The following is a 24,865-nucleotide window of genomic DNA, read 5'->3' on the forward strand; positions in this document are numbered from 1 at the left end:
CGTGAGTCTGAGTGAACTCCGGGAGTTGGTGATGGACAGGGAGGCCTGGCGTGCTTCGATTCATGGGGTCGCAAAGAGTCGGACACGACTGAGCAACTGAACTGAACTGATACATATATCCCCTCCCTCTTGAACCTGCGGTTCAATATTTAACAAAGTAATTTTAGTCTTCTCAGAGCAAGCATCCTACGTATACACAAACGATGATATGAGACACAGGTATAACTTCACAATATTTTCCAGAACTCAAGTCTACCAGCCAGTTGGTACAGCACACTAGAGGGAAGATACTTAAGAAAATACTAATAGCATTTCCTTTTGTAGCCCACTCTACAAGGCATGAGACTTGAAAAAGCGTATCATAACAAGGAGATAATTTACTGTAATACTGTTTTAATAGGAATGTGTAATGTGCATTAAGAGGTTCACATGTTCTTGCAGTACCCTTGTAGGTGGCTCTTTATGATTTCTGTCTCTATGCATTCAAACGAAGGAGTTGGCTCGACATTTTGGTAGGCAGATTTTGCCGATATGCAGCGTTGGCAGAGGAGAGAGGGATGGTGTTGATGAGGCAGCACTACGGCAACAGTAGCTTTTAGCAGCTACCAGATTTGCTAAAAGCAGCCACATCCAATTAGCAGTAAGTGCCATACACCTGCAGTTACTAGGAATTCAGCCTCTCCAGAGGCTGAATCTTAATATAGCTTTATTTTTTTAACAACAAAAACCTTACTCTCTGGGAGAATAAAGAAAAATCAGCAGTGGCAAAACGGAAGCAATCTAAAAATGTTATTATTGATTTAGAATATAGAGGGAAATGTACAGATAATGATATTTTCCAAGCTGCTTTGCTTTAAAATATTGTTTTCCTAAAGATTACTTCCAAATTTTGAATTTCCTCTTCATATTAATACTGCAGTTGTTTCCTTAGAAATTTATAATGTTGTTGCAGGTCCCCCATGCATGTTTCCAAAATATTGTCACCAGGATAATAAAAATAACAGTTTCAAATTGCAAAGACAGGAAAAAAAAAAGATGTTCAATTTCTTTTCAAGGTGTCAAATTCACTGCAGTGGAAAAGACAACAATATACTATTAAAAAGCTATTTTAAACATGGTACTTTAAAATGTTTTCAGCATTTATTTCTTTGAACATTTGATATCCCTCCTTTTTTCCTGAAAATGTTTGTTTACATTCAGAAAATATTTCTGCAAGTTCTAACAGTATAATGTTTCTTCTGTGTGCTTCCCTGCTGTCTCTTTTTTAAAGGGTATCATAGGAAAAAAACATCTGTTGAGTTCAGCATTTTCTGGAACTGCTAGATTCTAGTAAGACTAATGGACTAATAAAGTAATTAATTCGTTGCAACTGGAGGGTGTACCTTTCCTTTATTTTCTTAATTCTTTTGACAGTGCCAAGAACACCAAAGTAATCAAATCTAATGTAGGGCATGGTAATTTTTATTTGCTGCTCATACTATGAGATTGACCATAATGAATAAATGAGAATGTTAAACTTGTACCTTTGTAACATACTCATTAACTACTTGACATCTTCAACTGCTGATGCGCTTTAAGGTTTAGGATTGCAATAACATGGCAAGAAGGAAATGGCAACCCATTCCAGTGTTCTTGCCTGGAGAATACCAGGGAAGGGGGAGCCTGGTGAGCTGCCGTCTATGGGGTCACACAGAGTCGGACATGACTGAAGCGACTTAGCAGCAGCAGCAGCAGCAACATGGCAAGAAGATCCTGCTACTGCTACTGCTAAGTCACTTCAGTCGTGTCCAACTCTGTGCAACCCCACAGACGGCGGCCCACCAGGCTCCCCTGTCCCTGGGACTCTCCAGGCAAGAACACTGGAGTGGGTTGCCATTTCCTTCTCCAATGCACGAAAGGGAAAAAGTGAAGTCGCTCAGTCGTGTCCGACTCTTCGCGACCCCATGGTCTGCAGCCTACTAGGCTCCTCCGTCCATGGGATTTTCCAGGCAAGAGTACTGGAGTGGGGTGCCATTCTACAGACTCATTATTTTGGTTTGTACTGCCAACCCCTGAGAATGAGGCAATTTTACATAAATCAGTTTGAAAAAATTATGCAAATAGGAAGTGTTTTTCGAAATCGATTATTTGAGTGAATTTTTATGTTAGTTGCCAAACAATATCATTATTTGAGGTGCATAGATATTGTCATGCATGCATGCATGTTTAAATCGCTTTAGTCATGTCCAACTCTGGAGCCTACGGACTGGAGCCCGGCAGATTCCTCTGTCCATGAGATTCTCCAGGCAAGAATACTGGAGTGCGCTGCCATACCCTTCTCCAGCAGATCTTCCTGACCTGGGGATTGAACCCACGTCTCTCATGTCTCCTGCATTGGCGGATGGGTTCTTTACCACTAGTGCTGCCTGGGAAGCCCTAGATATTGCCATAGTGTTTATTTTTAAAAGTATGCAATTATTTAGTTTGTGTATGTGTGGTTGGACTTTATCAACATGGAATTTCTAAATCTTGCAGTTTCTGGTTTAACCAGTTTTTGTGGGAAATAATGAAAGCATGTGGTCAGTTTAGCCCACCTCCTCCAGTTTCTTCTCTCTTTTGCTCTTATTCGTTTTCCCCTCATCTGCCTTTCTTCTTGCTGTCCTGTTCTTTGAATTATCATATACTGTCAGTGACATCAATCTGCTGCTCTGAGAATATGCAGAATTTTATGATGCTCAAGATTAAATTGATTTTGATAGTGCAGAGGAATCAGAGATTGGGAAGGGATGAGAAAGGGGAGAAATCTGAGATGCTCACAAACCTTCAGAAAACCTTCAGAATTACCTGGAAGAAGAGAAAAATGGAAAAAAAAATCCCTCAAATCAAAACAGTCAAAGGAAATATACATTTTGTTTCATTCCAGGTATGATTTGGAAAAAATGGCAATTAAGGAAGAAAGCCATCTGTGATTTCCAAAGTCTAGGAGGCAAAAAAAAAATCTGTACTTCATGTGAAATGAAACCATCCATTGTGAGCTAGGCAGTTCTATGATTAAGTCTGACTGTCACTGTAGAGAGAATAAAGCTCTCCTTCTTAAGTAATATTTATGAAACAAAGGGCCACTGAAGATGATAAGGGTTTTTCCCCTGAAGTCTAATTAATAAGCCAAAAACTTGATCGATTTCTTTTGTTCAGGCTAGTGGCCATATTACAACAGCACTCAGTCCTCCTTGACCTGACTTGGCACAGTTGCTAAACCCAGTATCCATTTTCAGTCCTTATTTATTTGACTTGTCAGCGGAACTTCACCCAGTTAATCATCCCCTTCATCTGGAGACTTCCCTTCACTCCAGTATACTCCACTGTCCAAATTTTTTTCCTTCTAAACTGACTGCTCTTTCTTAGTATCCTTGGCTTGTTGCTCCTAATTTCTAGTCTCTCAAAGTTGCAGCTCCCCAGGGTCTGGTCCTTGGACTTCTCTTCTTGGTGTCAATCACATTTGGTGTCATGGCTTTAAATGCCATCTATCACCTTCTCTCCCCTTGAACTCTAGACTTGTCCCTGCCTACTTGACCACTCCACCTGCATGCCTAAGAGGTTGCTCAAACTTATCATGTCTAAAAACAAACACACCTAAGGCTACTCATCTCACAGTGTGTCCTGTCTTAACTTAGAGCAAATTCTTCCTTCTGATCCTGTGCCAAATATCACGGAGTAATACTTAACTCCCCTCTTCCACGCTCTCAGTCTAAACACCCGAGAATCCTGTTGCTGTTGTTCAGTCACTCAGTTGTGTCCAACTCATTACGATCCCATGAATGGCAACACTCCAGGCTTCCTTGTCCTTCACTATCTCCCAGAGTTTACTCAAACTCGTGTCCATTGAGTCGGTGATGCCATCCAACCATTTCATCCTCTGTCACCCCCTTCTCCTCCTGCCTTCAATCTTTCCCAGCATCAGGGTCATTTCCAATGAGTTGGCTCTTTGCATCAGGTGGCCAATATACTGGCGCTTCAGCTTCAGCATCAGTCCTTCCGGTGAATATTCAGGGTTAATTTCCTTTAGGATTGACTGGCTTGATGTCCTTTTGGGTTTAGGATAAAAGCATTTCTGAAATATAACCACTTCCTATCACTTTCATGCCCATTGCCTTGGGTCTATCTACCACCATTCTTATCTGGAGTGTTGGAGCAGCCTGGTAACTCATTTCCCTGCTTTTTTCTTTTCTGCTCATAAATTGTCAGTCCTACAACTTAAAACAGAAGTAACATAAGGTCATGACTTTGTTCAAAAGCTCCCAATAATTTCCATTTACACTCAGTAAAAGCCAAATTTGTGTCCCATCCATCCTTACCTCTTTGACTTCTAACTCTTGCTTATTCTCCTTCAGGCATACTGAGGTCAGTATTCCTTGAAAGATCTAGAACTTTGGCATTTGCTGTTTCCTCAATCACATGGCTCACTCTTCATTTTCTTGAGGACATTATCCAAATTTCTCTTGGGGAAAGGCCTTCCCTGACCACCCTATTTGACACTGCGGCCCTCTCTGACTTCCTCCTCTTTTCTGCATGTAGTGCACTCTCCTCCTTACTTTATTTTCTCTCTGTATCACCTTCAAACCTACTGTGTACTTTACTGATTTATTTTCCTGTCTCCCTACACTAGACTGTAAGTTCTGGGAGGGCAGGGTTTCATGTTCTGTCCATTGCTGTATCCCTAGTACTTAGCACAGTGTCAGATACATCGTAGGCATTCAATTAATGTGTTTTGAAAGAATCAAGAATAATAAATTATTATTGGGCAGAATCAGCTAGTGATCTCACAGTATAGTGTGCCTTGATTAGAGGAGAAGTTGGGGGTGTGTGGATGTAGATGCACAGAGCCTACTTGGCTTCAAGGTAAGAGTTCACATCAAAGTGATCTAACCTCCCTATTTGGTGGGTCCTATTTTCTCCTCCTGAGTCAAATAAAAAAGACTCTTGACTAGGCCTTTTACTAGTGCTGAGGCTATTTTAGCATTCCACTAAAAACCATTTAAAATACAAAAACATGGCTGTATTACTTTAACTCTGACCTTAGAAGACTCTCAGTTTTACAACTGTTTAGAGAAAATGTGGAAAGGTTGAATATGTTTGCTGGCCTCGATCTTTTTTATTACTCATCTCTATAAAGAGGCTTTTAGGGACATATTAAAAAGTTTCCATCCCTCTTGTCTCTTGCTTTGCTTCTCATCTTTCTTCAATGCACCCAGATGGTTGAAAGCAAGACCCCGAGAGTCTGGAGGAAGTGTGCTGTGGTCAGAGCAGATGGGGGTGAAGCTGGCCTAGAACCTTGGATCCTGCCCTCAGGTCAGCTACTCAAGTTGTTACTCTTGAACAGAGTGAGCTCACGTTATTACCAAGAACTCACTAAGCTGCTGTTTCCCCAGAAGGAGAAGTTCTCATCTGGAAGCTTCTCTTGTTTGTGTCTTCTCCCACATGTTTCTCTATGTCTGGCTAGATCAAAGATGAAAGTTTTGGTTCTGAGATCAGGTGCCACACTAAGGAAGCAAAAAAAGAGATACGCTGGAGTGTGGTGTATTAAACTGAGAAAGTAGGTAGTTTTCTAGACAAACTGAAAGCCAGAAATGACATCATCTTGTAATAACTTTCCTATAATAAGGCAATGGTCTGACCTTGAGGAACCTATTAAAGTCTGCTTCAAAACACAGAGGCCACTTCTAGGGCTAGATGTAGGGTGGTTTTTACCCTCAATTCTATTTGGAAACAAGGCAGTTTATAAACTTTAAGGAAGCTTATAAAACCTTAGGAATAGAAAGCTGTATGCCATCTCTGAAATCATGGAGAGTTTTGAAGTTCAATGTTCACTCCCTGTGAATTCTTCTTCAAAAAATTTCTTTTACCAAAGTATTGTTGGTTTATAATATTGTATTAATTTCTGCCGTATAGCACAGTGAATCCATTTATACCTATATATACATTTTTCATATTCTTTTTATTCTGGTTTATCAGAGATATTGAATATAGTTCTTTGTGCTATACAGTAGGACTTTGCTGTTTATCCATTCTATTATATATAATAACTGGCATCTGCTAATCCTAAACTCTCAGTCCATCTCTCCCCAACCCATCTTCTCCCTTGGCAACCACAAGTCTGTCTCTATGTCTGTGAGTCTGTTTCATAGACAGCTAATTTGAGTCATGTTTTAGATTCCACATATAAACGATATCATATGGCATGTCTCTCTCTTTATGACTTACTTCACTTAGTGTGAGAATCTCTAAGTTCCTCATGTTGCTTTAAATGGCAGTATTTCATTCTTATTTATGGCTTAGCAGTATTCTTTTGTATATATGTACCACATCCTTTTCCCCCCCGTTTATCTCTCTTTTTTTAAATTTATTTTTTAATTGGAGGGAAACTGCTTTACAATGTGTCATTGGTTTCTGCCATATAACAAAGTGAATCAGCCATAATTATACATATATCCCCTCCCTCCCCTCCCCTCATCCCAGCCCTCTAGGTCATCACAGAGCATCAGGCTGAGCTCCCTGTGTTATATAGCAACTTTTCACCAGCTATCTATTTCACGTATGGTAGTGTATATATGTTGATGCTATTTTTCTCCATTTGTCTCACTCTCTCCTTCCCCCACAGGCCACAAGTCTGTTCTCTATGTCTTCATCTCTATTCCTTCCCTACAAATGGGTTCACTGATACTATTTTTCTAGATTTCATATATATGCATTAATATGCAACATTAGTTTTTCTCTTTCTGACTTAATTCACTCTGTATCATAGGCTCTAGGCTCATCTACCTCACTAGAACAGACTCAAATTCATTCTTTTTTATGGCTGAGTAATATTCCATTGTATATACATATTACATCTTCTTTATCCATTTAGATTGTTTCCATTTCTTGGCTATTGGAAACAGTGCTGCTATGAAAGTAGGGGGTCATGCTATGTGAATTATTTGTAGTTTCATGTCTTGGCTATTTAGCATTCTGTAGAGATGCCTGGAGAATCCCAGGGACGGGGGAGCCTGGTAGGCTGCCGTCTATGGGGTCGCACAGAGTCGGACACGACTGAAGCAACTTAGCAGCAGCAGCAGAAGCCGAGACACCTGCATGATAAAAATAGGGCAGGAATTTTTGGACAGTTTTGTTAGTTATGGGCTGGTTTGTTTCCATGATAGAGGTAGCAAAATAGATGCTGAGAAGCAAGCTACTTTCATTACTATGTATGCCTCACAGGGCCTTCTTTCATCAGTGGAGCTCAAAAACAGTCTTATCTCTTCAGTTCTTTTTTATGCATTTCTTTAGTAGTCTTCAACCTGTTTGTTCTTCATAAATTATTCCATAATAATTGAACAGAAACAATAATAATCGTTCATTCAGAATCATAAAATGACAGTATGTTTAAGCTCCAGGGGGCTTAAGAGAAAGTCTAGCCCAATCCTTTATATTATAGAGGAAGAAAAGGGAAGATGGGGGAAGGGGTTGACTCACCCAAGGTCTTACACTGAACTACTGGCAGAATTGGGCGTTATAAAAGCTGTCTATACTAATTTCTCAGCTGTTCTCAATATTAAATCACAAAGAGGTAATTTTTCAAAATGAAAAAAAAATAACATAAGGTTACCTCTCAAAGTAGCCTTTCTGTATTTTTTGATCATATGGAAAAATAAAAATTATTATGTACTTTGGAGTAACAATAGCAACAATGAAAACTCAAAATAAAGCCAGAATATTCCTATGATTTCCATTGCATGAGATAGTATGATTCTATTAATATAATACATTAAAAATCTATTTACAAGTTAGATTCTTTTTATTGTATTTAAATATTCAAATATTTCCTTGGCATGGCCAGGCCTGAGCACCAAGCTATGGAGCTTTGCTCTGCAGAATACCACCCAGTGGCTGGATCTAAACAATGGATATCTTGGGACCCATTTTTGATAAAAATGGCACAACATGTGGTTCCACTTGGTAAATGTTTTTGATGATGTGAATCAGGTGACATACCTAGGTAGGAATGGTCCTTACTCAAGGATCCTTCTCAGTGACGTGCAACCTCATTCCTCCCATCATTAGGATGCTGGGTCCTTCTGGGATCTTTCTTTATCAGAACTGGAAAAGGTTGGTGTAAATCTGAAAATTATAAAATCAATAAAAGTTTAATCAAATGTGTCTGAATCTATGCTACAAGTCAAGCCATGTAGAGTTTACAAAAAGCTGTAACTGAAGCATATATGCCTATGTGTAAACTAAGCTGTGATCAGGGTTCATCGCACCATGTACCATCTAGGAAAGATTGGCACAACTCTCAGTTTGTAAAGACTAATTTCCCTATGTGTTCAACAGACACATATTCCCAGAAATCTTGTTCAATTACTTCATTCCCTGCAGATCATTGTACTTCCTGCACCTCTTGTCCACTGAGTAGAGTCAGATGGAGAATTTATTCTCTTCCTTTGATTTCTACAAAAGGCCACCCAGGCAAGACCTTGTAGTTAATGCCAGATTTTACCAAAGAAAAAGTTTACAGCACAATAAACAAGCATCTTGAAATAGAATAGAATATTAAGTATCCCTCTTCTTAAGAAGTTCTTGAGCAATTCAGACTTCAACATTCCTGGTGCTCTCAGCTTTCCTATCTTCTTTTCTCCTTATTTCCATCTTGAGAACAATTCCAACCTCTGTAATATTGTGTTTGGGATTGTTATTTTATGAAAATATTCCAGCTCATCATTTGGTTTGTTTTCTGCTTCCTGGTCTTGCTTGAGTCTATGCATTTAAAAAAGCAAAACAACCCAATATGCCATTGAGTTATTTTTTTAAGTGAAGAAAATTTTCCTTCTACAAGGTGCCACTTGTTAAGATTTTATAAATAAATATGTAAATAAGTGATTTTACACAAATATACATGACTACAATTAATATACAGCCCCCCCCCCCAAATTTCATAGTCCTGGTGTTAATTTTAGTCCTGCTTCATTTAGAATTGATGAATGTTTTGGCTCCATGTGGCAAAGGGAAAATGAACTGCTGTATTTTAAATCTGGGTCTTATTCTTTTAATTGCCTAACTTCTACATCTTTAAATAAACCTCCTTTGGGTTTCAAATATTTTCTCTCATTTAGTACATTTCTTTTTTACTTTGATGATGGTGTTCTTTGCTATGCAAAAGCTTTTTACTTTGATGTAAAGCCTACTTTTTTTTTCCTGCTTTTGTTTCCTTTGCATATGGAGCCAGATCCATGAAACATCACCAGGACTTATGCCAGTGAGGTTCTTTCCTGTGTTTTCATTAAGGAAGTTTATGGTTCAAAGTCATTAATTCATTTTGAGTTAATTTTGTGTATGGTGCAACATAGTGGTCTAGTTTGCTTGTGGCAGACTCTTTGCTTGTGGCAGTCCAATCTTCCTAACATCAGCAATTGAAGAGAGTATTCTTTCTCTATTGTACATTCTTTATTCATTTATTGTAAATTAATTGTCCATATTAAAAGATGCTTGCTCCTTGGAAGAAAATCTATGACCAACCTAGACAGCATATTAAAAAGCAGAGACATTACTTTGCTAACAAAGGTCTGTCTAGTCAAAGCTATGGTTTTTCCAATAGTCATGTATGGATGTGAGAGTTGGACCATGAAGAAGGCTGAGCACTGAAGGACTGATGCTTTTGAACTGTGATGTTGGAGAAGACTCTTGAGGGTCCCTTGGACAGCAAGGAGATGAAACCAGTCAATCCTGAAGGAAATCAGTCCTGAATATTCATTGGAAGGACTGATGCTGAAGTTGAAGCTCCAATATTTTGGCCAGCTGATGTGAAGAGCTGACCCATTGGTAAAGACCCTGATGCTGGGAAAGATTGAAGGCCAAGAGAAGGGGACAACAGAGGATGAGATGGTTGGCTGGCATCACTGACTCAATGGACAAGGGTTTGAGCAAGCTCTAGGAGATGGTGAAGGACAGGGAAGCCTAGCATTCTGCAGTCCATGGGACTGCAAAGAGTCGGACATGACTGAGCAACTTAACAACAACAATTGTCCACATATGTGTGGGTTTATTTCTGGGCTCTCTATTCTGTTCCATTAGGCTATGAGTCTGTTTTGTGCTAACATTATACTGTTTTGATTACTATGTCACCAGGGAAGCCCAACTATAACTGTATAGTATAGTTAAAAATCAGGATATATGATACCTTCACCTTTGTTCTTTCTAGATATTATTTTGTCTATTCAAAATCATTTGAGGTGCCACATAAATTTTAGTTTTAGTTCTGTGAAACATACCTTCGAAATTTTGATAGGAATTGCATTGAATTTCTAGATTTCTTTGTGTAGCATAGACATTTTAACAATATAAATTCTTCTAATCCATGAAAATGAAATTTCTTTCCATTTATTTATGTCTTCTTTAATTTCTTTCATCAGAGTCTTCTTATTTTTAGTATACAAATCTTTTCCCTCCTTGATTAGATTTATTTCCAGGTACTTTATTCTTTCTGATGCAATTGTAAATGAGATTTTAAAATTTTTTCTCTTTTTGTTATTTCATTATTAGTGTACAGGAACACCACAAGTTTCTTTATATTGATTTTGTATCCCATGACATTACTGAATTCATTTATTAGTTTTAACAGTTTTTTTTGTTTTTTTTGGGGGGGTGGTGTCTTTATGGTGTTCTGTGGATAGCATAATGTCATTTTCAAATAGTGGACCCCAGACCAATTAAATTACAATCTCTGCAGGTGATAATCAAATCTTATTAGTTTTTAAAGTTCCCAAGTTTCTTATAATGAGCAGTCAAGGCTGAAAACCACTTCTAAGGTGACTTCCAAGGCAAAAATGATTATAATTCTAACTTAAAGGAATAAGAAATAAATCTGTCATAAAGACTCTATTCTTTACTCTTCCATGGATGGGTTTATTCCTCCAGAAATAACCATTTTTTAATTTATCTTTGGAGAATCCATTGGGACATATGTTGTGCATCTTGTGCCAAAACAGCATGGTATTTGCTGAAATATTGCTTTGGACTGCATGCTGCTGCTGCTGCTAAGTCACTTCAGCCGTGTCTGACTCTGTGTGACCCCATAGATGGCAGCCCACCAGGCTTCCCGTCCCTGGAATTCTCCAGGCAAGAACACTGGAGTGGGTTGCCATTTCCTTCTCCAATGCATGAAAGTGAAAAGTGAAAGTGAAGTCGCTCAGTCGTGTCCAACTCTTAGAGACCCCATGGACTGCAGCCTACCAGGCTCCTCTGTCCCTGGGATTTTCCAGGCAAGAGTACTGGACTGCATAGATTTTCATACATTATTTTATAAGTTAGTTTTGCTGATATGTTACTTGATTTTGGGGGAGTAATGTGGACATCTTTCTTTGCAATCCAGGGGGTTGCTATCACATTTTTTAAAAAAATGGTGAATTCTACCAATTTATTAAAAATAATTTTTATAAACATTTTTAAATTGAAGTATAATTGATTAACAATGTTGTGTTAGTTTCAGGTATACAGCAAAGTGATTCAGTTATACATATACATGTATATATTTTATATATTTGTATTCTTTTTCTGGATTTTTTCCATTGTAGGTTATTACAAGATATTTAATACAGTTCCCTGTACTATATAGTAAGTCCTTGTTGTTTATCTGTTTTACATATAGTAGTGTGTACATGTTAACCCCAAACTCCTAATTTATCTCCCCCACCTCTTTCTCCCTTTGGTAAATTTGTTTTCTATGTCTGTGAGTCTATATCTGTTTTATAAATAAATTTATTTATATCACTTCATTTAATATGATCATCTCTAGGTCCATCCATGTGGTTGCAAATGGGCTATAGCTTTTAAAGTGTGATAAATCTCAAGTCCCAGCTCTTCCATTTACAAATTCTATGACCTTGGACTAATGTCCGTACTTTGCGCCAGTTTTCTCTGTAATTGGGATAATTATAAAACTAACTTCACAGGGTTTTGAGATTTATACAGCTAAAGTTATTTACGTAATTAGCACTCAACAACATTTACTTTCCAAATAACATGGAGTTTTAAAAATATGTTTGATATTGGTTTCTCATTTTGGTATTAATTTCTCATTTAAATGCTTTCTTCTCTGCAATCACTCTCTGTGTTTTTCAGTCTTTTAACTCTGTTGAAGCTTACAATGACTAAGTCAAAGATCTCTCTTGGTAAATGTTACATTTGCACTTGAAAATATGTGGGTTATTTTCAAATACTTTTGATATTGATTTCTAACATAATTCCAGTGATAGAACAGATGCTTTATGATTTCAATACCTTTAGACCATGAAATTTTTGCATCATGTTATATGTCCCTGGATATGTTCCAGTGTCTCCTGGTTTATAGAGTATTGGAACTTGAATAGAATTTGTATCCTGCTGTTGTGTGAAAATTGTAAAAATATTATTATGTTGAATTGGTTCATAGTGCTTTTCAGGTCTAGTATCCCTCTACTTTTCTGTCTATTCATTCTACTAATTTTTGAGGGTTTAATATTAAAACTCCAACTAAAAATCTTAATTTATCCACTTAAAAAGTATTGCAATATATTGTGGAACTATATGTAACTTAGTTCTGTATTTTTGAAGTCTCCTGTAAATGTGTTATCATACTTTCAAAATTTAAAAAATAAAAAAGAGAATAGAAAAGATTAGCACTCAAAAATGAGCACTGATAATCTAGTGTTTTAAAACCTGTTTAAAATGTATTTAAATACATTTTGAAATGTTGCTATATATAAAGGTATGCAAATTTGATTTTACTATATTAAAATGGATATGTTAAACTACATCACAAAATAATACATTAACATATATTTAGCATATAAGTTATTTATGTATTTAATTTTTTTGTGTATTTCTAAAAGCAATTTATTTCCTTAAGTGTTATATATAGTACTTTGGTTCAGTTCAGTTCAGTTCAGTTGCTCGGTCATATCTGACTCTTTGCGACCCCATGGACTGCAGTACGCCAGGCCTCCCTATCCATCACCAACTCCCGGAGCTTATTCAAACTCATGTCCATTGAGTTGGTGATGCCATCCAACCATCTCATCCTCTGTCATCCCCTTCTCCTCCCACCTTCAATTTTTCTCAGCATCAGTGTCTTTTCAAATGAGTCAGCTCTTCGCATCAGCTGGCCAAAGTATTGGAGTTTCATCTTCAACATCAGTCCTTCCAATGACTATTCAGGACTGATTTCCTTTAGGATTGACTGGTTTGATCTCCTTGCTGTCCAAGGGACTCTCAAGAGTCTTCTCCATCACCACAGTTCAAAAGCATCAATTCTTTGGTGCTCAGCTTCCTCTATAGTCCAACTCTCACATCCATGCATGACTACTGGAAAAACCATAGCTTTGACTAGACGGACCTTTGTTGGCAAAGTAACGTCTCTGCTTTCTAATATGCTGTCTAGGTTGGTCATATCTTTTCTTCCAAGGAGCAAGCGTCTTTTAATTTCATGGCTGCAGTCAGCATCTGCAGTGATTTTGGAGCCCAAGAAAATAAAGTCTGTCAGTGTTTCCATATCTATTTGCCATGAAGTGACAAGACTGGATGCTATGATCTTTGTTTTTTGAATGTTGAGTTTTCAGCCACCTTTTTCACTCTCCTCTTTCACTTTCATCAAGAGGCTCTTCAGTTCCTCTTCTTTTTCTGCTATAAGGGTGGTGTCATCTGTGTATGTGAGGTTATTGATATTTCTTGCAGCAATCTTGATTCCAGCTTGTGCTTCAACCAGCCCAGAATTTTGCATGATGCACTCTGCAGAGAAATTAAATAAGCAGGGTGACAGTATACACCCTTGACGTACTCCTTTCCCAATTTGGAACCAGTCTGTTGTTCCATGTCTGGAAATAAAGTTACAGATCTAGAAAACAAATGTATGGTTACCAAGGGGTAGGGGAGGTGAAGGGATAGATGGGATGATTGAGACTGACATATACACAGTATATAAAATAGATAACTATTAAAGACATACTGTAGAGCACAGGGAACTCTCCTTAATACTCTGTAATGGTCTATATGGGAAAAGAATCTAAAAAAAGAGTGGATATATGTTTATGTATAACGGATTCACTTTGATGTATACCTGAAACTAATAAAACATTGTAAATCAACTATACTCCAATAAACATTCAAGAAAAATAAATTACCCAAAGCTCAGGTCCCTTTCTAAAACACACCAACCTTCATCCACTCACAAATTCGGCTACAGGGTGAAGAGAAGACACAAATGGATGTCATATCTTGGTTCTGACTTCAAGCAGCTCACAGCTTATGAAGGCCCCAGGGGATGAGACAGAGGATTAAAATATAATGTTAACAATTTGCCTCAGCCTGGAGGAATAGGTAAAGAATTTGGAAGAGAAGTGATTGCCTGGAAGATTAACAGAAATCAGGCCAGTTAAGAGACTGGTAAGGAGAAAGGTGACTGTATGGTTAAGGAGAGGCGAGAAACTGCAGGAAACACAGGCAGTGGCGTATTCCTGGTGCACAAAGCTGACGCTTCCCTCTTTCTTGCTTTGCTGTCAACAGGTCAGATTGGCAAGTAGGGTGACCAACCGACCTGGTTTCCAGCAAGGTGAGACTTTCAATACTAAAATGGGACAGGCTTTGCATATCAGGAAGATTGAGCTCCGTATCTCTGTGTGGGTATCTGCCAGCTGAATCATGTACCTGTTGTTTTGTTTTTGTCTTCCGAGTAACAGAAGAACATGTTAAAGATAGGGCATGGAAAAGAAAGAGAGGGGAGGTATGATTTTTGTGGCTGGGAAGAAGATATCCTCCATGAAGGATAGGGTTAGGCTACGGGGGACTACTTCCCAGCTAAGGACAAAGAGAGGGACCATGGAGAACAGTCTGTGCCCTACACGTCTGAGAAGGAGGAACAGTAGAAGGTTGCTGTGGACCAGTGCTTGGAATGTATACACAGGAGACAGTTAATGGAAGAAATGGAACAGAGGACAAACTTCACTGAAATTTCTTTAAAAATGTGTGGTTTCGGTCATCAGTTCTTTCACCATGGTAGAGACGGTTCTGTAATTATACTCATCAAAGTCTACAGTGTCTGCCATGTTAAGATATTTATCACTCACAGTGAGGGTCATTGAAAGTGATGTTAGGTAAATTCCCCCAAAGTCGTGTTCTATTCATACATACAAGTATCAGTGTCTACTGCATGCTTTTTATTAATCTCAGGGCCAGACAAGAATTAAACACTTAGGACCTAAAAATATTTTAAAATACAGCATTTCATGTAATTCTGAACACATTTACTTTTTTAAAAATTTCCATCTGTAAATCAGAACAATGCTGTGCAGTAGCAGTATAATATGAGTCATATGTGTCACTTAAAATTTTCTAGTTATCAAACTAAAAAGTAAAAAGAAACCAATGAAATTAACTTTGACACTTTTAATCTAACATTTCTAAAATGTCATAATTTCAAACTGTTATCGATCTAAAAATTATTAATGAGATAGATTACATTCTTTTACTTTGTACCAAGTCTTCAAAATTTGGTGTGCGTTTTTCACTTACAGCACATCTCAATTCAAATGCTAAATTTTTATCAGAAATATTTTACCTGTATATAAATATCTTAAAATTTACACAGTTGAAAAGGTAGATTAATGTACCTAAGTAGTCACAAGCGTACTTAAAAGTTTACCAATGATTGACTTGAATGTCAGTTTTAGAACTAAAGTCACTTGAGTTAATTAAAATGAAAAACAAAACAAAAACAAAAACACCCTTTGTTCCTCAAGTCACAGCAGCTACATTTCAAGTGCTTCCTAGCCCCAAATGGCTAGAAGCTGCTCTACTGGACAGCAAAGGAGGAGAATATATTTAGTAAAAGAATTGGAAAGTGGGGACGTTTTATTACTCTCCATTGTTATGCTTTCAGCCCCCCTCCCCCGCCGCCCCGCCCCGCCCTTTTTAGCTGTTTACAGCTATAAAAGCCAAAAGACTTTCTCCATCTTTTTTGTAAGGTTTAATTCCACGTACTTCCTGTAGATGGCAGCACTTTCTTCCCAAAACTCTAAGGGGGAGGAGTTGCTAGGACCTATCACTCAGATTCTGGCATTTTTCATAGAAAGAGTAAGTTCTTTGGAAAATTCCTTGGTGGCATAGGTTAGACTCTTTTCAGCTCTATTGTCATTCTGCATAGATGGCTGCTGATTATGAAAACAGTCTCTTAGCCTCTAATCTAGAAAATTGTACATTCCTCAAGCTGAGGAAAGAGAAAAGCAGCTTGAAGGTGAAAGGAGAAAGAGATGCAATTACGGGACTTTTATCAAAATGCTTTCATTTGCTCAAATCCATTCTGAAATCAAATTTCAGAAATGGTGGTTCCAAGTGCCGCTTAATAAGACTTTTCTAAGCAGACGAGAGGTAGATTTTGTTTTACAGACTGTTGGTAATGTTAATCTATTTTTTTTTTTTTTTGGAATGCATACATTTCATATTTCTTTTCTATGGAAGACATTCACATCTACTATTAAAAGAACTTAACAAATACCATTTAGATAAAGTTATATATATATCTGTTTAAAGTTCATGGTTTAACATTTTAGCCTCCCTCTCCTCCTTTTCACAATGTGTTCGTGATAATGGACCACGAGATAAGAGGGGTTGGAGACATTCAACTTGAGTTTCTAAGGACTGGTGTGCATTTTTGTATAGCTCATGAGAATCTCCTGGTACAAAAGCCCAGCAAGTTGTGGTATGTTTTTTGATTCTCTTTGAGTGGCATTTAAAAATCATAGCCTCTATTTTCTGTAATTATTACTCGGTCTATTTCTCAAAGGGAATATCAAAGTATGGTTTGAATTAGCTTTATAGGTAGAATATCTGTAGTGTAACTAATATAATGCATGTAATATCTATACTTTTGATTAAAATTTTTATCATTTTTTAAATATGCTCTTTAATTCTCAAATTCTAACATAGCCTGTGAAATGGTAGAATAGAGAAGAAAGCAAGAGGACAGGAAAAGGCAACTTTATTTAGTGATAGGTGCATGTCAGAAGATGTGAAAGATTCGTTTGCATGTGTTTGCTTATATTACCTTCTTTAATCTGAATAGCAGTTTTTTATGGGTAAAGAAACTAGACTTGGAGAAGTACCACACCTGTCATTTAGCAAATCTCTAGGTATAGTTCAGAAAACCTGCTGAAATAGTTACCTTTCTTATCTTTTTAGCTGAGACCACATATACAGACTTATTCCCTATGAAGACATCTGAGGAATTAAAACATGGTATCATTTACATAATTTATGTCATCATATATTTCTGATTATCTTTCTACTATTCCATTTCTCCTATTCCGTCTGCTTCCTTAACAGTTTTTCATCTTTTTCAAAATGTAATAATTACCCAAGTTCAGCACTTAGTTTCTTCTTCATTTTTCTTCTTCACTTACCATGTCCAGCCCCATGGCTTCAACTCTCTTTCTATGCATATTAATTTCCAAATTTGGGATTTCATTCTTTCTAGTCAGAATAGGATAATTGCTGAACAAATAGCATCATAAATCTCGGTGGCTTGTTTCTCTCACACACAAGTTTTAATGCAAATATTCCCCACCTGCTGTCCTGTGGCTCCTCACCAAGTGGTGACTCAGAGATCAGTCCTGTCCTGCCCATTTTAGGTCTTGAAGCCCTTTAACAGATTGGTGATGCCTATGGGCCTCCTCTTACTGATTTTGATCAGAGTACTGTGGTTAAGTAAAATAAAATAAACATTTTTGGGGGTATGTACATCCTGATGTTGACAACTTGCTCCCAAATGTCTCAGGAAAAAAGAACAAATAAGTAGATAGGTAGACAGATGACAGAATGATAGCAGATAGGTGATAGGATGAAAAAGTAAGTCTGATAAATTGTTAACATTTGAGGAATCTAGGTAAATCATACATGGGAATATTTTATATTTTTGCGAAATTTTACTTAAAATCTGAAATAATTTCAAAGTGAAAATATTGTTTAGACCTTATTCCTATAAAACCAAGAAGAAAGGTCCAAACTTTCATTTGCCTTGTGCTTTTCTGTTTATTAAAGGACTTTATGTAGTGGCAAGCCAGGTTGGCCACTGGTATTTTAGTTAACATCAGAGTATAAGTCTAGGAGTTTCTGAGCCAAGTGGAAAGAATATAGTTCTGCATATTTTGATCCCTTTTTGCTAAGAAGAGAACACTGTTGTGCTTTAAAGTACGGATGTGTGTGCATGCATGCTATGTTGCTTCAGTCATGGCTGACTCTTTACGACCCTGTGGACCATATAACCTGTCAGGGTCTTCTGTCCATTGGGATTCTCCAGGCAAGAAAACTGCAGTGGGTTGTCATGCTCTCCTCCAGGGGATCTTTCTGACTCAGGGACTGAACCCATGTTGGCAGGCAAGTTCTTTACTGCTAGTGTCACCTGGATATCCCCTAATGCATGCATACTGTCTATTAATTTGCATCCCAATCCTGCAGATTCTGAAACATTTTATTATCTTGCTATCCTCTTACACGTTTGGGTAGATTTGAATGTCCAAATTGTCAATGGTTTTCCAAAACGTCATTGGAAAATCTGGTCTTGCAAGTTGACTTGCACGAGGCATCTCTCCAAGCATGTTTTCTTGAACCACAGAAGAAAAGATCTGATCAAATTAGTTTACTAACAAGAGCTTATAGTACTGAATGGAGCCTCTGGGAGGAAGTATCTACTTTCATTTCCTGAAAGTAAATGACTACCATTTTAATCGTTTAACATGTTCTGAAAGTGATGATTACTATTAAAGTAATTCTGATCCTTAGTATCACTGGTCTTGACTGACTGTGTGCATGTACCCACTGTGTTTACACACACACTCACACACATACACATACACACACAGTGAGGTTACAGTAATGAAGAGATTAAAGTGGAGTAAAGATTCCTATAATTTTAAAAGATCATTTTGATGTCTCCAGGTGTTAGATTTGTTGGAACCAGTCTGACTGTCATTTGCCTTAGAAATCAGGTGCTGTGTCGTAGGAAAAGAGACATCCCTAACTAAAAAACCCTCATATATTTGTCAAGGCTCCAAAGCAAAATAAAATCAAGTTGAAGCTATGTGAACCTTATTAAGGTTAGATCCTCATATAAATCATTTGTCTGTTCAAAACATGTATTAAAATAAATGCCCTTGAAAAGTTTCAGGTTTATTTCTTCGATGCAGTGCTCAAGACTGTTTTAATATACTTGTTCTCAGGTGTTATTTCAAAAGGAATTATAAAGATATAAATTTCTATTGATGAATATTGATTGAACTCTGTAGCCTACTGGGGGTTCCTTTGATGAAAGCCAATTATATTTCGAAGCTAAGATGTGATCAGCTAGTTACTAGCAACTTAAAAATGTTTCAAGGAAATGGTTTGACCTTCAAATTGTTTTTAAAATCTGTTTGCAAAAAAAATACAATATATTTGCAATAGTAGATCTCATATAAACGAAATAAGTTTAACTATAAACAACACTAAAGGAAAAAGAATTTAAACCCATGCAAAATCACACCATCTTTATTTTCTTTTGAACTTTTTATTTTGTACTGGAGTGTAGCCAAATAAGAAAGTGATAGCTTCAGGTGGACCGCGAAGGGACTTAGCCATACGTATGTATGTATCCATTCTCCTCCAAATCCCTCTACCATCCAGGCTACCACAAAACATTGAGCAGAGTACCTTGTGCTGTACAATAGGTCCTTGTTGGTTATCCATTTAAAATACAGCAGCATGTACAATACGTACATTCCCAAACTCCCTAAAACTATCCGTTTCCCCTGGCAATCATAAGTTCATTTTAAAAGTCTGTGAGTCTCTTTCTGTTTTGTAAAATAAGTTCATTTCCATCATTTCTTTTTAGATTCTACATATAAGGGATGTCATACAATATTTCTCCTTCTCTGTCTGACTTACTTCACTCAGAATAACACTGTCTAGGTCCATCCATGTTGCTTCAAATAGCAGTATTTCATTCTTTTTAATGGCTGAGCAATATTCCACTGTATCTGTTACCACATCTTCTTTATCCATTCCTTTGTCAATGGATGTTTAGGTTGCTTCTATGTCTTGGCTGTTGTAAACTGTACTGCAATGAACACTGGGGTACATGTATCCTTTCGGATCATGTTTTTCTCCAGTTATATTCCCAGGAGTGGAATTGCAGGGTCATATGGTAACTCTATATTTAGTTTTTAAAGGAAACTCCATACTGTTCTCCATAGTGGCCAAAAAATTGAGGTCACAAGCCTATGGAATAATGTTTTCAAATTCACTTCAATAAGGGGACAGAGAAAAACTCTTTATAAAAGCATGGAATGTTAGTTGTTCCCTTCAATTTAAGCAACTCACCCCTGAACCAATGGATTGGCTTGGATTAATTAGAATCTACCTCTGAAGCTGGGATTGTTGGTGCTAAGGGTGGGGGAATACATAATTTAAATTGTGACTCCTTTAAACTGAAGGAAAAGGATTTTGACTTGGCATCAGCAGTTTTCACTGCAAAGAAAACATACATTTTGGACACATTAATCACTATTTGCCATGTTATGTGGAATTTATTGACTTGAAAATTTTGTCCAGAAAACTTAAAGCTATTCTCAATGCCCATTGATTTTTTTCCAATGGCTTTTGATTTCATTGCTAGAAATAATTATGATTCAAACTATTACCTTGATTTAGAATCATTAATGATCCTTTGGAGTTTGCATCACAATATAACCATAAAATGAAGAGACAATGGAGCTGTGCTTGCATGCATTCAAAAAATATTTACTAAACTGTAATTACATGCTATGCTTGGTGTTAACTGCTAATGATGCAATGGGCAACAAGTCAGGGTCTTTGGTATTTCAAAATGTATAGTCTAGTGGACCAATAAGTTCCTATTTTCAGTGGTATCAGACAGCATTCTACTGACTTCTTCTTAAGCTTATGCTTGAACACTCTAGTTATAGTAATAAAAAAGTTTAAGTGTTGTGTCTAACTCTTTGTGACCCCATGGACTGTAGCCTACCAGGTTCCTCTGTCCATGGGATTCTCCAGGCAAGAATACTGGAGTGGGGTGCCATTTCCCCTTACTGCCATGCAGATGGCACATTCCATCTTGTTACAGGAAGTAGAGACAAGCCTGTGTTTTGGGCACTAGTGGTATAAATTTGTTTGTCTTGGCTAGGTATTTTGCCAAGAGGTGGTTGAACTCTAGCTAATTGTTATCAGAAGGAACAGTTCAGCACAAATTACCCAGACTTAAACTCTTAGTTTGGGGTAGACGTTCCCCAACATTTAAATGAACAATGCCCAACAGTCTAAGCCTACAAGTTAATTCATTTAGCTGCACTTATGGGTATTTCAGCAGGTAAAGAATCCACCTGCAATGCAGGAGACCCTGGTTCAATTCCTGGGTTGTAAAGATCCACTGGAGAAGGGCTAGGCTACCTGCTCCAGTATTCTTGGTCTTTCCTGGTGGCTCAGCTGGTAAAGAATCCTCCTGCAATGCAGGAGACCTGGGTTTGAACCCTTGGTTGGGAAGATCCCCTAGGGAAGGGAAAAGCTACCCACTCCAGTATTCTGGCCTGGAGAATTCCATGGACTGTATAGCCCATGGGGTCGCAAAGAGCCAGACACTACTGAGTGACTTTCACTTGGTAAACCTGATACTAATAATAGCCTCATCAATGGATAGTTTGTAACATAGACTGTTGCACAGAACTGTCTTTATTTCTCCATGGGTTGTCATAATGGCAGTTGAAATTGTGAGTAATGGAATAGTGGGGAGCATGTAGATTAGATCTATAATTGACAGGCGTGGTGACTGATTGAATGGACTGTGAGTTTCTACTTTGAAAACAATTGAAAGTGGGGGAGGGCATGTGAAAACAGAGAATCCTGAAGGGAAAACAGACTGAGATAGGCCGAAGGTAGATTATGAATTCAGTCCGGGATGTGCCAAGTTCGAGGTTTGTCTTTGTCACCTCAGGAGTGCCTGTAGCAAAATCCCACAGACTGGGTGGCTTAAACACAGACATTTGTTGGATGGTTCTGGAGACCAGGAAGTCCAAGGTCAAGGTTCTGGCAGATTTGGTTCTTGGTGAAGCCCTCTTCCTGGATTGCTGATGGCGACCAACTTTCTCTGTCTTCACATGACCTCTCTGTGTTCTTCCTCTTCTTATAAGGGCACTGATCCCTTCATGAGGACACCACACTTATGACCTTAACTTCCCAAAGGCCCCACTTCCAAATGTCATCACATTGCCAGGTAAGACTTCAAAAGATGAACTTTCAGGAACATTCAGTCTGTAACAAGGTTTCTTTCCTTTTTTTTTTGTAACAAGGTTTCTATAAAATGTACATGTGAAGATGTCAAATGAGGAGTTGGCTATTTTTGTCTACATTCCCATTAATCAATAGGCTTCAGAGAAAATGAGCTTTTAAGACTCCTTCAAACAACAGAAAAATAAGATCTGAATAAGATATGGTGGCATAATTGGCTATGAAAAGTTTTAAAGAAAAACACTGAAGATAGGTGCCTGGATAAAATAGAAGGGTATAAGGACAGGGGCGTGATAGCTGAGTTAAGATGGAAATTCTTTACCTCAGCAACAAACTCTGATGGTTTGTGAACCTAAATTGTGTGGTGACATTCTAATAGATCTAGGAAAAGTGACTTCAACATGCTATGGTCTTAATTTTTCCTTTATAAGTAATAAAAATGAAATAGCATCATGGACTTAATGGACATGAGTCTGAACAAGCTCTGGGAGATGGTTAAGTACAGGGAAACCTGGTGTGCTTACAGTCCATGGGGTTACAAAGAATAAGACACGATTGAGCAACTAAATGACAAAGTAATAAAATATTACACATTTGCTATCCTTTTCTAAGAGCTGAAATGAGAGTGTTAATGCAATTAAAATGGAAAAAAAAATCTGTTTTGCTTGGAAGAAATTTCATTATAATTATTTATTAAATTAGAGTATAATGCTCTGGAAATATTTATTATGCAGCATTAAAAATTTAATTATCACTAACAAAGGCAGAATTGTGACTGTATTATAACAGTCCAGTTGTTAAATATAATTGATAACTGTAACTAATATTTCATTTAACTATAACATTTAATTTAATATAAATGTGATGAAATATAATTGATAAGTAAAAAATGTTAAAAGTAAACTATCTGAAGAGTTTTAAAACTGACCAGTTCTTTCTAAGAAGTGATGATGATATGAGATTAATATGTACAAAACAAAGAAGAATTAAACCAATATAGATCATCTCAGGCAGTGTTTTTTATATTATTGATTAGTTAGTATATAATTTTGCTATTATAAATTAGATCAAATCTATTTTTTTCACAAAGATTCTGCCATGAAAAGTGGAAGTGTTAGTTGCTCAGTCATGTCTGACTCTGGGTCACCCCATGGGTTGTGGCCCACCAGGTTTCTCTCTCCATGGATTTCTCCAGACAAGAATGCTGGAGTGGGTAGCCATGCCCTTCTCCAAGGGATCTTCCTGACCTGGGGATCAAACCCAGGTCTCCTGCATTGCAGATGGACTCTTTACCATCTGAGCCACTGGGGAAATCCAAGATTTCGCCGTAGTGGGAGGCAAAAAAAGGTTAGAGAGATAAAGCTCTAAAAGTCTCTTTGCACCTCAAATTAGATCTGAAGATGATTAACTTGCCTATTTTAGTTGTTTCTCTGAGCTTAAAGAAAGAAAAAAGGAACAGTGTTCAGATCAAAGGGGGAAAAGTTTGAAGGGGAAAATAAAAGAAGAAATACAAAGGAAGCATCTGGATCAGTTAAAGATGCCAGATATGCACAAGCAGCATGGATTATACTAGAATTTTCTACGAAAGTCTTGTAAATCACTGAGAAATAGTGTACAACTTATTTGCTTAAAATTTTCAGTTAATGTACCTTTGGAGTATTTTGCAGGTAATGATCCTCACTCTCTACCTTATTACAGAGGCAGAGCTGTTTCTCTTTGTCCCATTCTCCATCTGTGATATACTTTTTATTGCTCAAGAGCTATAGAATCATGTCCATGCTATTGTTGTCTGCCTGATGGGAATTCATGTAATTGAAAGCAGTTATCCTCTCTTAGTAGAAAAATTGGGCATTTGGAAGTAATGAAATCCCCCACCTTTGACAACAGCCCAGGAAATACTATTCACTCAGCTTTGTTCTAAAGTTTCCACTTTTTCCCAGTATAACCTGTTGAAAATTTAGTCCTGTAAAGAAATAAAGCTGGAATTTCTTGTGGCAGGCTAGCTGTCCACGTTCACGTAGTTACACCTTTGGTTGCTATTTCACCACTGATCAAAAAATAAAATGACATTCTTTGAAAAGAAACATGGAATGACATGAAGAAAATCCAGACTATATTGTAAAGTGAGAAAAAGCAACTCATAGTGCAAAAGTTGAATAAACTCTATTTTTTTGAGCAAGCAACTCTATACAAAACATTTAAGTATATATGTTCAGAGGTTTGCTTAATTAGAGAGTGATTACCTCTGGGGAGTGAGATGAGGAAACATAAGGAAAGATTTTCACTTTTTACATTATACTTTTTACTTTATTTGCTTTTGTATTTTTTGAATTTTTTAAAATGAGCAAGTGTTATGTTGTCATTAAAACCAAAACAACTGACAAAAAAACTCCAGGGAGTAAGAAATTACTTGGAATGGAATTTGTTTAAATAATTAATTTGTCAATACCGCTTGACTATTATTTTCTCTTACTAAATCAAAACTCCCCTGCTTTTCTCAGGAGGTTGCTTTTAAAAGGAAGGTAAATCTTTCTAATTAAATGAACAGCTC

The 24,865-nt window shown here is 37.3% G+C and overlaps 1 protein-coding gene across 3 annotated transcripts in view; it reads left to right on the plus strand.

The window, feature by feature from the left end:
- Window positions 1-24,865, plus strand: part of ESR1 (estrogen receptor 1) — a 409,016-nt gene that overhangs the window by 67,460 nt on the left and 316,691 nt on the right. The window contains exon 2 of one of the 3 annotated variants that reach the window (XM_086318371.1): window positions 14,551-14,596. The exons of the other annotated variants lie outside the window; for them this stretch is intronic. The gene's annotated coding sequence lies outside the window, so the exon portion shown is untranslated. The remainder of the gene's footprint in view (window positions 1-14,550; window positions 14,597-24,865) is intronic. 3 annotated transcript variants of the gene reach the window in all.

Source organism: Bos grunniens, chromosome 9 (assembly GCF_055505025.1).
Source record: "Bos grunniens cultivar Pamir isolate PY7600 chromosome 9, Bosgru_T2T1.0, whole genome shotgun sequence".
Taxonomy (NCBI): Eukaryota; Metazoa; Chordata; class Mammalia; order Artiodactyla; family Bovidae; genus Bos; species Bos grunniens.